Genomic DNA, 10,387 nt, shown 5'->3' with positions numbered 1-10,387 from the left:
AGTGAGTGCTCGCTAGGGACTTTGTACTCGGAGCCAAGGCAACAGGGCGTGCTTGTCCGCAGAACTGAGAGCACGCTGTTGGGCAGAGCTGAAACTGACCGCTGCAGTTCAGCTCTCTCCGGACGGCAGACGCCGAAGAACGAAGCCGCTTGCTAGCGGCGCAGTGCAGCGAAGAGCACACGAGCAGCCAAAGAGCTCCTTCACAATCGCTTTCACTTCTCGGTGCTCTTGCTGCTTGGAAAAGCAGCACACAGCCGTTGCACGCCAGTGCAAAAGCTGGGGCAGTGCCCGTCTTCACTCCTTCGCTGTGCTGTACTCCATGCAGCTAGAGCGAAGCGAGAAGGACGCGAGGAAGTAGAAGGCGTTCTTAAAGTAGCCCCTTGTCAGCAGCCCTGAAAGGGCGCATAACACACGGCGTCTCGCTGCCCTCCGTTCTGCATACTCGCGGCTCCCTCTGCCGACTTGCAAAAGTTGCTACCAGAGCAGAGGCGGCCAGATTGAAGAGGCACTGCTTAGGTTCACCTTTTCCTTACTGAACGTAAGCCACGTCCAGCTCCTCGCTGCACTCTGGATTTCCCTTCTCCGCGGCACTTACAGTGGTGCTGTGTGTGTGCAACTCGGCGCCTAGAAGTGACCGCCAATGCTTTCAGAGCGGGCTGCAAGGGAACCAAGGAGCAGCACAAGCAGCAGTGCTTCAGCTTGCTCCTTCCGACTGCTAAGGGCTCTTGGGAAGGCAAGCGAGAGTCAACCACCTTCCTCTCCTAGTAGCCTCTAACGTGGTGCACACAAGCACGGCACATAGCCGCTTCGTTCACCGCCCTCGCCCACGCCTTGCTCCGCTTTCACTTGCCGGCGGCCAGAAGCCGCTGCAGGGGCGCCACATACACAGCAGTGTGCCGGCAGCCAAGAGCTCGAGAACGCTTCTTCTGCCCAAGCCAGCCTAGGGCGTGCACCTTTGTTCTCAGAGCTCCGTGTAACAGTCTGCCTCTCTCGCAGTTCGAATGGAAAACGAAAGCTTTTCGCCTACGCCCTTCACAGAGATCCGTTGCCAGGACGAGAATGTCTTGTGGCCGGAGCTCGCCCCCGCCGCCAGGAAGCTGCTCTTAGCACCGCGTTGCAGGGACACGTCTCGCTTCTTGACTTCGTGCTTAGCGCTCTCCGAATTCGCTGCTAGCTCCGCGGTCCTTCTCAGCTGCAAGTAGCAGCGCTCGCAGTACATAGAGCTTCGCAAGGACCGAAGACCCGGAGGGACATATCGCACACGGCAACGTGCCAGGACAGAGACGTGTTCTACATTGTCCCTTCTCGTCATCCAGTTTGTGCCTCTGCTGCTTCTGCTGTTAGGAATCGCTCCTTGAAAGACGAGCGAGAGCGTCTTTCTGGGTGCATTGCACTGAGTGAGTGCTCGCTAGGGACTTTGCACTCGGAGCCAAGGCAACAGGGCGTGCTTGTCCGCAGAACTGAGAGCACGCTGTTGGGCAGAGCTGAAACTGACCGCTGCAGTTCAGCTCTCTCCGGACGGCAGACGCCGAAGAACGAAGCCGCTTCCGTGCGGCGCAGTGCAGCGAAGAGCACACGAGCAGCCAAAGAGCTCCTTCACAATCGCTTTCACTTCTCAGTGCTCTTGCTGCTTGGAAAAGCAGCACACAGCCGTTGCACGCCAGGGCAAAAGCTGGGGCAGCGCCCGTCTTCACTCCTTCGCTGTGCTGTACTCCATGCAGCTAGAGCGAAGCGAGAAGGACGCGAGGACGAAGAAGGCCTTCTTAAAGTAGCCCCTTGTCAGCAGCCCTGAAAGGGCGCATAACACACGGCGTCTCGCTGCCCTCCGTTCTACATACTCGCGGCTCCCTCTGCCGACTTGCAAAAGTTGCTACCAGAGCAGAGGCGGCCAGATTGAAGAGGCACTGCTTAGGTTCACCTTTTCCTTACTGAACGTAAGCCACGTCCAGCTCCTCGCTGCACTCTGGATTTCCCTTCTCCGCGGCACTTACAGTGGTGCTGTGTGTGTGCAACTCGGCGCCTAGAAGTGACCGCCAATGCTTTCAGAGCGGGCTGCAAGGGAACCAAGGAGCAGCACAAGCAGCAGTGCTTCAGCTTGCTCCTTCCGACTGCAAAGGGCTCTTGGGAAGGCAAGCGAGAGTCAACCACCTTCCTCTCCTAGTAGCCTCTAACGTGGTGCACACAAGCACGGCACATAGCCGCTTCGTTCACCGCCCTCGCCCACGCCTTGCTCCGCTTTCACTTGCCGGCGGCCAGAAGCCGCTGCAGGGGCGCCACATACACAGCAGTGTGCCGGCAGCCAAGAGCTCGAGAACGCTTCTTCTGCCCAAGCCAGCCTAGGGCGTGCACCTTTGTTCTCAGAGCTCCGTGTAACAGTCTGCCTCTCTCGCAGTTCGAATGGAAAACGAAAGCTTTTCGCCTACGCCCTTCACAGAGATCCGTTGCCAGGACGAGAATGTCTTGTGGCCGGAGCTCGCCCCCGCCGCCAGGAAGCTGCTCTTAGCACCGCGTTGCAGGGACACGTCTCGCTTCTTGACTTCGTGCTTAGCGCTCTCCGAATTCGCTGCTAGCTCCGCGGTCCTTCTCAGCTGCAAGTAGCTGCGCTCGCAGTACATAGAGCTTCGCAAGGACCGAAGACCCGGAGGGACATATCGCACACGGCAACGTGCCAGGACAGAGACGTGTTCTACATTGTCCCTTCTCGTCATCCAGTTTGTGCCTCTGCTGCTTCTGCTGTTAGGAATCGCTCCTTGAAAGACGAGCGAGAGCGTCTTTCTGGGTGCATTGCACTGAGTGAGTGCTCGCTAGGGACTTTGCACTCGGAGCCAAGGCAACAGGGCGTGCTTGTCCGCAGAACTGAGAGCACGCTGTTGGGCAGAGCTGAAACTGACCGCTGCAGTTCAGCTCTCTCCGGACGGCAGACGCCGAAGAACGAAGCCGCTTGCGAGCGGCGCAGTGCAGCGAAGAGCACACGAGCAGCCAAAGAGCTCCTTCACAATCGCTTTCACTTCTCGGTGCTCTTGCTGCTTGGAAAAGCAGCACACAGCCGTTGCACGCCAGTGCAAAAGCTGGGGCAGTGCCCGTCTTCACTCCTTCGCTGTGCTGTACTCCATGCAGCTAGAGCGAAGCGAGAAGGACGGGAGGAAGTAGAAGGCGTTCTTAAAGTAGCCCCTTGTCAGCAGCCCTGAAAGGGCGCATAACACACGGCGTCTCGCTGCCCTCCGTTCTGCATACTCGCGGCTCCCTCTGCCGACTTGCAAAAGTTGCTACCAGAGCAGAGGCGGCCAGATTGAAGAGGCACTGCTTAGGTTCACCTTTTCCTTACTGAACGTAAGCCACGTCCAGCTCCTCGCTGCACTCTGGATTTCCCTTCTCCGCGGCACTTACAGTGGTGCTGTGTGTGTGCAACTCGGCGCCTAGAAGTGACCGCCAATGCTTTCAGAGCGGGCTGCAAGGGAACCAAGGAGCAGCACAAGCAGCAGTGCTTCAGCTTGCTCCTTCCGACTGCTAAGGGCACTTGGGAAGGCAAGCGAGAGTCAACCACCTTCCTCTCCTAGTAGCCTCTAACGTGGTGCACACAAGCACGGCACATAGCCGCTTCGTTCACCGCCCTCGCCCACGCCTTGCTCCGCTTTCACTTGCCGGCGGCCAGAAGCCGCTGCAGGGGCGCCACATACACAGCAGTGTGCCGGCAGCCAAGAGCTCGAGAACGCTTCTTCTGCCCAAGCCAGCCTAGGGCGTGCACCTTTGTTCTCAGAGCTCCGTGTAACAGTCTGCCTCTCTCGCAGTTCGAATGGAAAACGAAAGCTTTTCGCCTACGCCCTTCACAGAGATCCGTTGCCAGGACGAGAATGTCTTGTGGCCGGGGCTCGCCCCCGCCGCCAGGAAGCTGCTCTTAGCACCGCGTTGCAGGGACACGTCTCGCTTCTTGACTTCGTGCTTAGCGCTCTCCGAATTCGCTGCTAGCTCCGCGGTCCTTCTCAGCTGCAAGTAGCTGCGCTCGCAGTACATAGAGCTTCGCAAGGACCGAAGACCCGGAGGGACATATCGCACACGGCAACGTGCCAGGACAGAGACGTGTTCTACATTGTCCCTTCTCGTCATCCAGTTTGTGCCTCTGCTGCTTCTGCTGTTAGGAATCGCTCCTTGAAAGACGAGCGAGAGCGTCTTTCTGGGTGCATTGCACTGAGTGAGTGCTCGCTAGGGACTTTGCACTCGGAGCCAAGGCAACAGGGCGTGCTTGTCCGCAGAACTGAGAGCACGCTGTTGGGCAGAGCTGAAACTGACCGCTGCAGTTCAGCTCTCTCCGGACGGCAGACGCCGAAGAACGAAGCCGCTTGCGAGCGGCGCAGTGCAGCGAAGAGCACACGAGCAGCCAAAGAGCTCCTTCACAATCGCTTTCACTTCTCAGTGCTCTTGCTGCTTGGAAAAGCAGCACACAGCCGTTGCACGCCAGGGCAAAAGCTGGGGCAGCGCCCGTCTTCACTCCTTCGCTGTGCTGTACTCCATGCAGCTAGAGCGAAGCGAGAAGGACGCGAGGACGAAGAAGGCCTTCTTAAAGTAGCCCCTTGTCAGCAGCCCTGAAAGGGCGCATAACACACGGCGTCTCGCTGCCCTCCGTTCTACATACTCGCGGCTCCCTCTGCCGACTTGCAAAAGTTGCTACCAGAGCAGAGGCGGCCAGATTGAAGAGGCACTGCTTAGGTTCACCTTTTCCTTACTGCACGTAAGCCACGTCCAGCTCCTCGCTGCACTCTGGATTTCCCTTCTCCGCGGCACTTAGCGTGGTGCTGTGTGTGTGCAACTCGGCGCCTAGAAGTGACCGCCAATGCTTTCAGAGCGGGCTGCAAGGGAACCAAGGAGCAGCACAAGCAGCAGTGCTTCAGCTTGCTCCTTCCGACTGCTAAGGGCACTTGGGAAGGCAAGCGAGAGTCAACCACCTTCCTCTCCTAGTAGCCTCTAACGTGGTGCACACAAGCACGGCACATAGCCGCTTCGTTCACCGCCCTCGCCCACGCCTTGCTCCGCTTTCACTTGCCGGCAGCCAGAAGCGGCTGCAGGGGCGCCACATACCCAGCAGTGTGCGGGCAGCCAAGAGCTCGAGAACGCTTCTTCTGCCCAAGCCCGCCTAGGACGTGCACCTTTGTTCTCAGAGCTCCGTGTAACAGTCTGCCTCTCTCGCAGTTCGAATGGAAAACGAAAGCTTTTCGCCTACGCCCTTCACAGAGATCCGTTGCCAGGACGAGAATGTCTTGTGGCCGGAGCTCGCCCCCGCCGCGAGGAAGCTGCTAATAGCACCGCATTGCAGGGGCACGTCTCGCTTCTTGACTTCGTGCTTAGCGCTCTCCGAATTCGCTGCTAGCTCCGCGGTCCTTCTCAGCTGCAAGTAGCTGCGCTCGCAGTACATAGAGCTTCGCAAGGACCGATGACCCGGAGGGACATATCGCACACGACAATGTGCCAGGACAGGGACGTTCTACACTGAGTGGAGACAGAGACAGACCGAGAATTCTACACTGCCCCTTCTCGTCGGCCATCTTGTGCTCTGCTGCCTCTGCTGTGACGAATCGGTCCTTGAAAGACCAGCGAGAGCGCCTCTCCAGGCACTGAGTGTGAGCTCCCTAGGGACTTTTTCCACCTCCAAAAATACATGGGTAAGTCCTAAAAGTTTTGGTTTGATGAAGAATAGTTACGTCCAAGTATTGCTGTTCTAAACACCCTTGGTTTCAGTCTGAACTTAACTGCTTGTTTCTGTCTTTTTGCCTAGTGGCAATCTAATTCTAAGGTAACTAGATGTGTTGGATATCCATAAATTACATCTCAGGTTAGGTGGGATAATTGGCTGGGAAGAAAATGGAACTGAGAATTTGGAAAGAATCCAAAGTGAGCTGATGTCACAATCCGAGATTCCCTTGAGTTCCAAATCCTTTCATTTGTATTTTTGTGGGCTTTTTTGAAGGCGGTGTACAGTTGAAGCCATGATTTAGCTGCGGTGAGACCTGCTCTGCTGTAAAAGCATTATTTTCTCAGTGAGCATGGACAACAGTTAGAGTGTCGTCTTTTAAGATTCCCTGCACTCCACTTATGGTGGCAAAAGCAGTGCCTTGACTGTAATCATAAAAGTGATTACAGCTTCATTGCTTTGACATCATGTAGGATGCTTCCTCCATCTGCTGTGGTCAGCATTAAGTAACAGATTTCTCAGTTTCTAGGAAGAGTCTAGCAAACAATCACCTTGCTCCTTCTCTTGCATGTATTCATCACTGCTATGCTGCTATACAGACAGATAGTCTGTTTATGATTCAACAATTCAATGGGACATCAAGTAAATAGCAAAGCAAAACTAACTACCGAAAGCACTATAAGGGCCAGAGATTAGCTTGGATCAAAACAGGTATTCTCCTAGCATTGTTTACAAACGACTCAGCATGTGAAACAGAAGGCACAATGTAGTTTGTGCCTTGTTTTGGGCATGCCCGGAAGAAGGAAATTCTGATTTCACATATGGGAAAAGAAATGTTGACATTTGAATGAGATTGTTCATACCCCAGAAAAGGTTGCTTTGAAAGGTTGTGGAAGTCCTGTGTGGAAACACGGCTTTACAAGTCCTTTCCACCAGGAGACAACAGCTGCAGAACATCTGGGTGTGCCAGTGTTGAGAGCACCAGCAAAGATCAAAGTGGAGAAGTTGGTGAACAATGGCAGTGGCCTGGGGGAGAGCAAGTGGGGTGCTGGCTGTGGGACCAGGGGAGTCCTGACTGATTTAGGAGGCGTGTGATGGTCTGTGCCAGCAAGCAGAGTAGTGCTGTGGTCTTGGCACACTGCGAATACTGGAATTCAGTGGGGTCACTGGGCAGGCTGAGTGTCTGAGGTGCTGGAGGGACCCAGGTTGCCCACATGTAAACATCCAGTCTCACTCTTGCCAGCCACAGAAAGGAGCAGGATGTGGCTGCTGGCGATGCCTGTCATGTATATGTAGTGTATATGCGTGCTATCCCAGCCTGCTGGGAACACTTCTTCTTTGGGACTGCTTGGGCTGAGGGAGAGAAAGCAGTGGTAGTTTCTGAGGTTTCGAGTTTGCTCGAGTTTCTCAGGCTGTTTCTGGAGCCACCCAGAGTTCTCTTCCTTGAAGCATTTCAAGTCCTGCTAATTTTCAAAATTCAAACAGACACAGCCCTAAGCTAGTTGATCTGACTTCAGAGCTATTCTTTCGCTGAGCTGTTGGATGATCTGATCTCCTGAGATGTCTTCCATTTCAGTTTATGACCTGGTTCTTGTGAAAAATAGGATCTTTTAGCCTGGAGAAGAGAGGTTTCTGGAGAGACAGTATTGTGGCCTTTGAATATGTAAAGAGGGTATAAGACAAATGGAGAAAGACTTTTTAGGAAGGTTTGCAGAGAAAGGACAAGGGGACATGCTTTCAAACTGAGACTAGGTTTAGATTGGCTAAAAGGAAAAGCTTTTCTACAATGAAGCTGGTGAGACACTCAAACGGCTGTTCCAGAGAAGTTGTGGATGCCCCATCATTGAGAGTGCTCCTTATCAGTTTGGCTAGTCTTGAGCAATTTCATCTACTGTAAGATCTACCTGGCAAGGAAGTAGGACTAGGTGATCTTTAATCACAGACTGTTGTATGATTCCGTGAAAGACAGAATGCAATAAAGTTCATAATTCAGATTTTGGCGCAGACATATTTATAATTTCTCACTTTATGCATCATTGCAATGACAACTTGTTAGCTTCTGAAATGATTAGCTGAGATTGATTTCCTTCCTTAGTTTCATTTTCCCTGTTATTCCTTCACTCTTGGACCTTTTTTTCACTAGATTTCCTCTTTCAGTAAACTGCCCTTAAGTATCACTTTGCTCCCCACCTGGCTTTTTTTTTTTTTTTTTTTTTCAATGACACCTTTTCACTGGTTCGTTTTGGGCCTTTGCTGCTTGAAGTCCAGCAGCCTCCTTGTCAGAGCATTACGGAGCTTTCTTTACAGCTTCATCACTATGCAAAAAGCCATAAATTACTGTGTTCCATCTCACATACCATCAAGTATCACACTAATATTCCCTCTGCTGAATAGCTGGTTGGCTTACATAGACCAGCCAAAAACCAGGAAATCCAGATGGCAGCAAGAATCTTGTAGACTACTCCCGCTGTTCATTTAAATTCTGGAGAAGTCACGTGAGGTATCACATTCTCTTGAAAGAAGTGTCTATCATCTCGGACATTCTAGAATGGGCTATTAATATTGTCGTGAGTTTCTGGCTAGACTTTTTAGTATGCCAATTCAAATTCAAATGATCTGAAATGATAGAACTTCAAGAATTGTTTTTGCCAGAATCGAAGTATGATGGAGTTATATAGGGAGAATCTTAATCTTAGTTATTCTATTCCATCTCACATCATGGCTGGGGGCAGGGAGAAGGGAGTATCTTTGGGGGACAATGGGTTGCGGTGTAGTCAGTAAGCTGGGCAGAGGAGCCATCAGGTATTGTCTGTTGTTGGGGGGGGATTCATGTGAACTCTTCTTTTCTTGTACCCTGCCACCAGTATTGTTGCTAAAATTGTTTGTTTTCTCATCCAAGTGACAAAATCAGCACACTTAATGAGGGATGAAGAGGGAGCAGCGACCTCGGAACAGGAGGAAGAAGAAGCAGAGCCTGCTGTCCTCCAGAAGAAAAAAAACGCTACCAGCCAACTTTGCATCATCTGTGAACTTCCTGGGCGTGTACTCTATCCCCTTGTCCAGATCACTGAGCAAGATATTAAACAGGACTGGGCCCAAGACTGAGCCTTGGGGACCAGCTGGATGAACTCTATTTCCCACCACTCTGTGGGCCTGGCCATCACCCAGTTTGTCACCCAGCAAACAGCCCACCCATGCAAACCATAAACAGACAGTTTCTTCAGGAGAATGATGTGAGACTCATTGCAAAAAGGATCAGGGAGATGCCTAGGAAGAGTCTCAGGTGAATCCAGGAGACTATAGTGGAGGACTATTCAGTTTTCCAATCAATTGCTTAAAAAACTCTACAAAACCGTAATAAAAAAACAAACAACCAACCAAACAAACAAAAAAAGCAGACCAAACAAACACACAAAACCCCCCAACCAATAATCCCCAAAGAGACAAAAAAAGCCCCCAAAAAAGCCCACCAAAAAACCCACCCAAAACCGGAAAAAAAAGCCCCAAACCCAACACAAAAAATCAGGGTGAAGGGTTTTAGTAACTTTAAAAATAACAAAACAAAACGAAACAAAAAAAACCCAGAAAGTCACATTTCTAAAGGTGCTGTCCCAGCCTCTTCTCTCAGCAGGGAGGACATCCTGAAGTGGAGCCAGTTGGAAGAAAGCGGGACGGGGCAGCACCTGGGCCATTGTCACAGGACGGCCCTGTGGCTGCCCCATTGCCAAAACCTGGACACATAAATCAAACACACGTATGCACATGTGCTTAGACACAGCAAAAATATATTTGTCTGAAAAGAATACAGGTCCATTTCTATCACTGGAAAGAGCATAATGCCTCGTCTCAGCTTTCTTTTCAGTCATTACGAATGTTTCGAAAATAAAGGAGTGCAGAAAATGGAAATATCCAAGATCAACAGGAGGACCAGTAACAAAGATTCCATTTTTGAAACTGCATTGGGAATCCTCTGCAGAAATTGACTCAGAGCTCTAAGATTTACAAAAAAGACCAAGAGGATTGGAGTCAATACAACACAGTGTCTGGAGACTTCAGCTGGTTGCCTTGATTTCTCAAATATGATGGAGGAAGCACCTTAGCAACTACAGCTGCCAGTTCTCTCAGGGCCCTGACATGCCTCTGGGTGGGTGCCATGGTCTTGCATGCTCAGGTTCCTCAAGTGGTCTGAAAGCTGACCTGCTACTATGGGTTAGAATCAAGTCCACCAGTCCAATAACCTGAGAGATGTGGAAATAGTGACTGGCAGTAAAAATTGAGACCGACACTTGTTGAGTACCTCAGCCTTCTCCTTGTCTGTTGTCACTAGTCCTGTCTGGCTTATGGGGGTGGGGGGGGAATAGGGGAGGTGTGATAGGTTTCTTTTCATCTTCCTTTTCCCACTGAAATACCCGTAGGTGCCTTTATTATTCTTAGTTTTGGCATGCTTTTCCAAATTCAGCTTCAACTGAGCCTTAGCTATACTGATCCCATCCTCACACACTCATGTGTTACCACTGTATTTTTCCCATGATTTGTCTCGCTGTGTATCGTCTGCATATTACCTACTTGCATCACATCTATTAATTTTCAATAACCTTCTGGCTTTAACTTGTTTTCAAAAAAAACCTTTTTGAACCTTTTCACCTCAGAAATTCACCTGGGAAACCCCAAATCCCCAGAATTCGACCCAAAATTCACCTGGCA

The sequence above is a fragment of the Sturnus vulgaris genome, chromosome 26 (genome assembly GCF_052056855.1).
Source record: "Sturnus vulgaris isolate bStuVul1 chromosome 26, bStuVul1.hap1, whole genome shotgun sequence".
NCBI lineage: Eukaryota > Metazoa > Chordata > Aves > Passeriformes > Sturnidae > Sturnus > Sturnus vulgaris.
The sequence above is the reverse complement of the archived record's forward strand: the minus strand, read 5'-3'. Positions refer to the sequence as shown.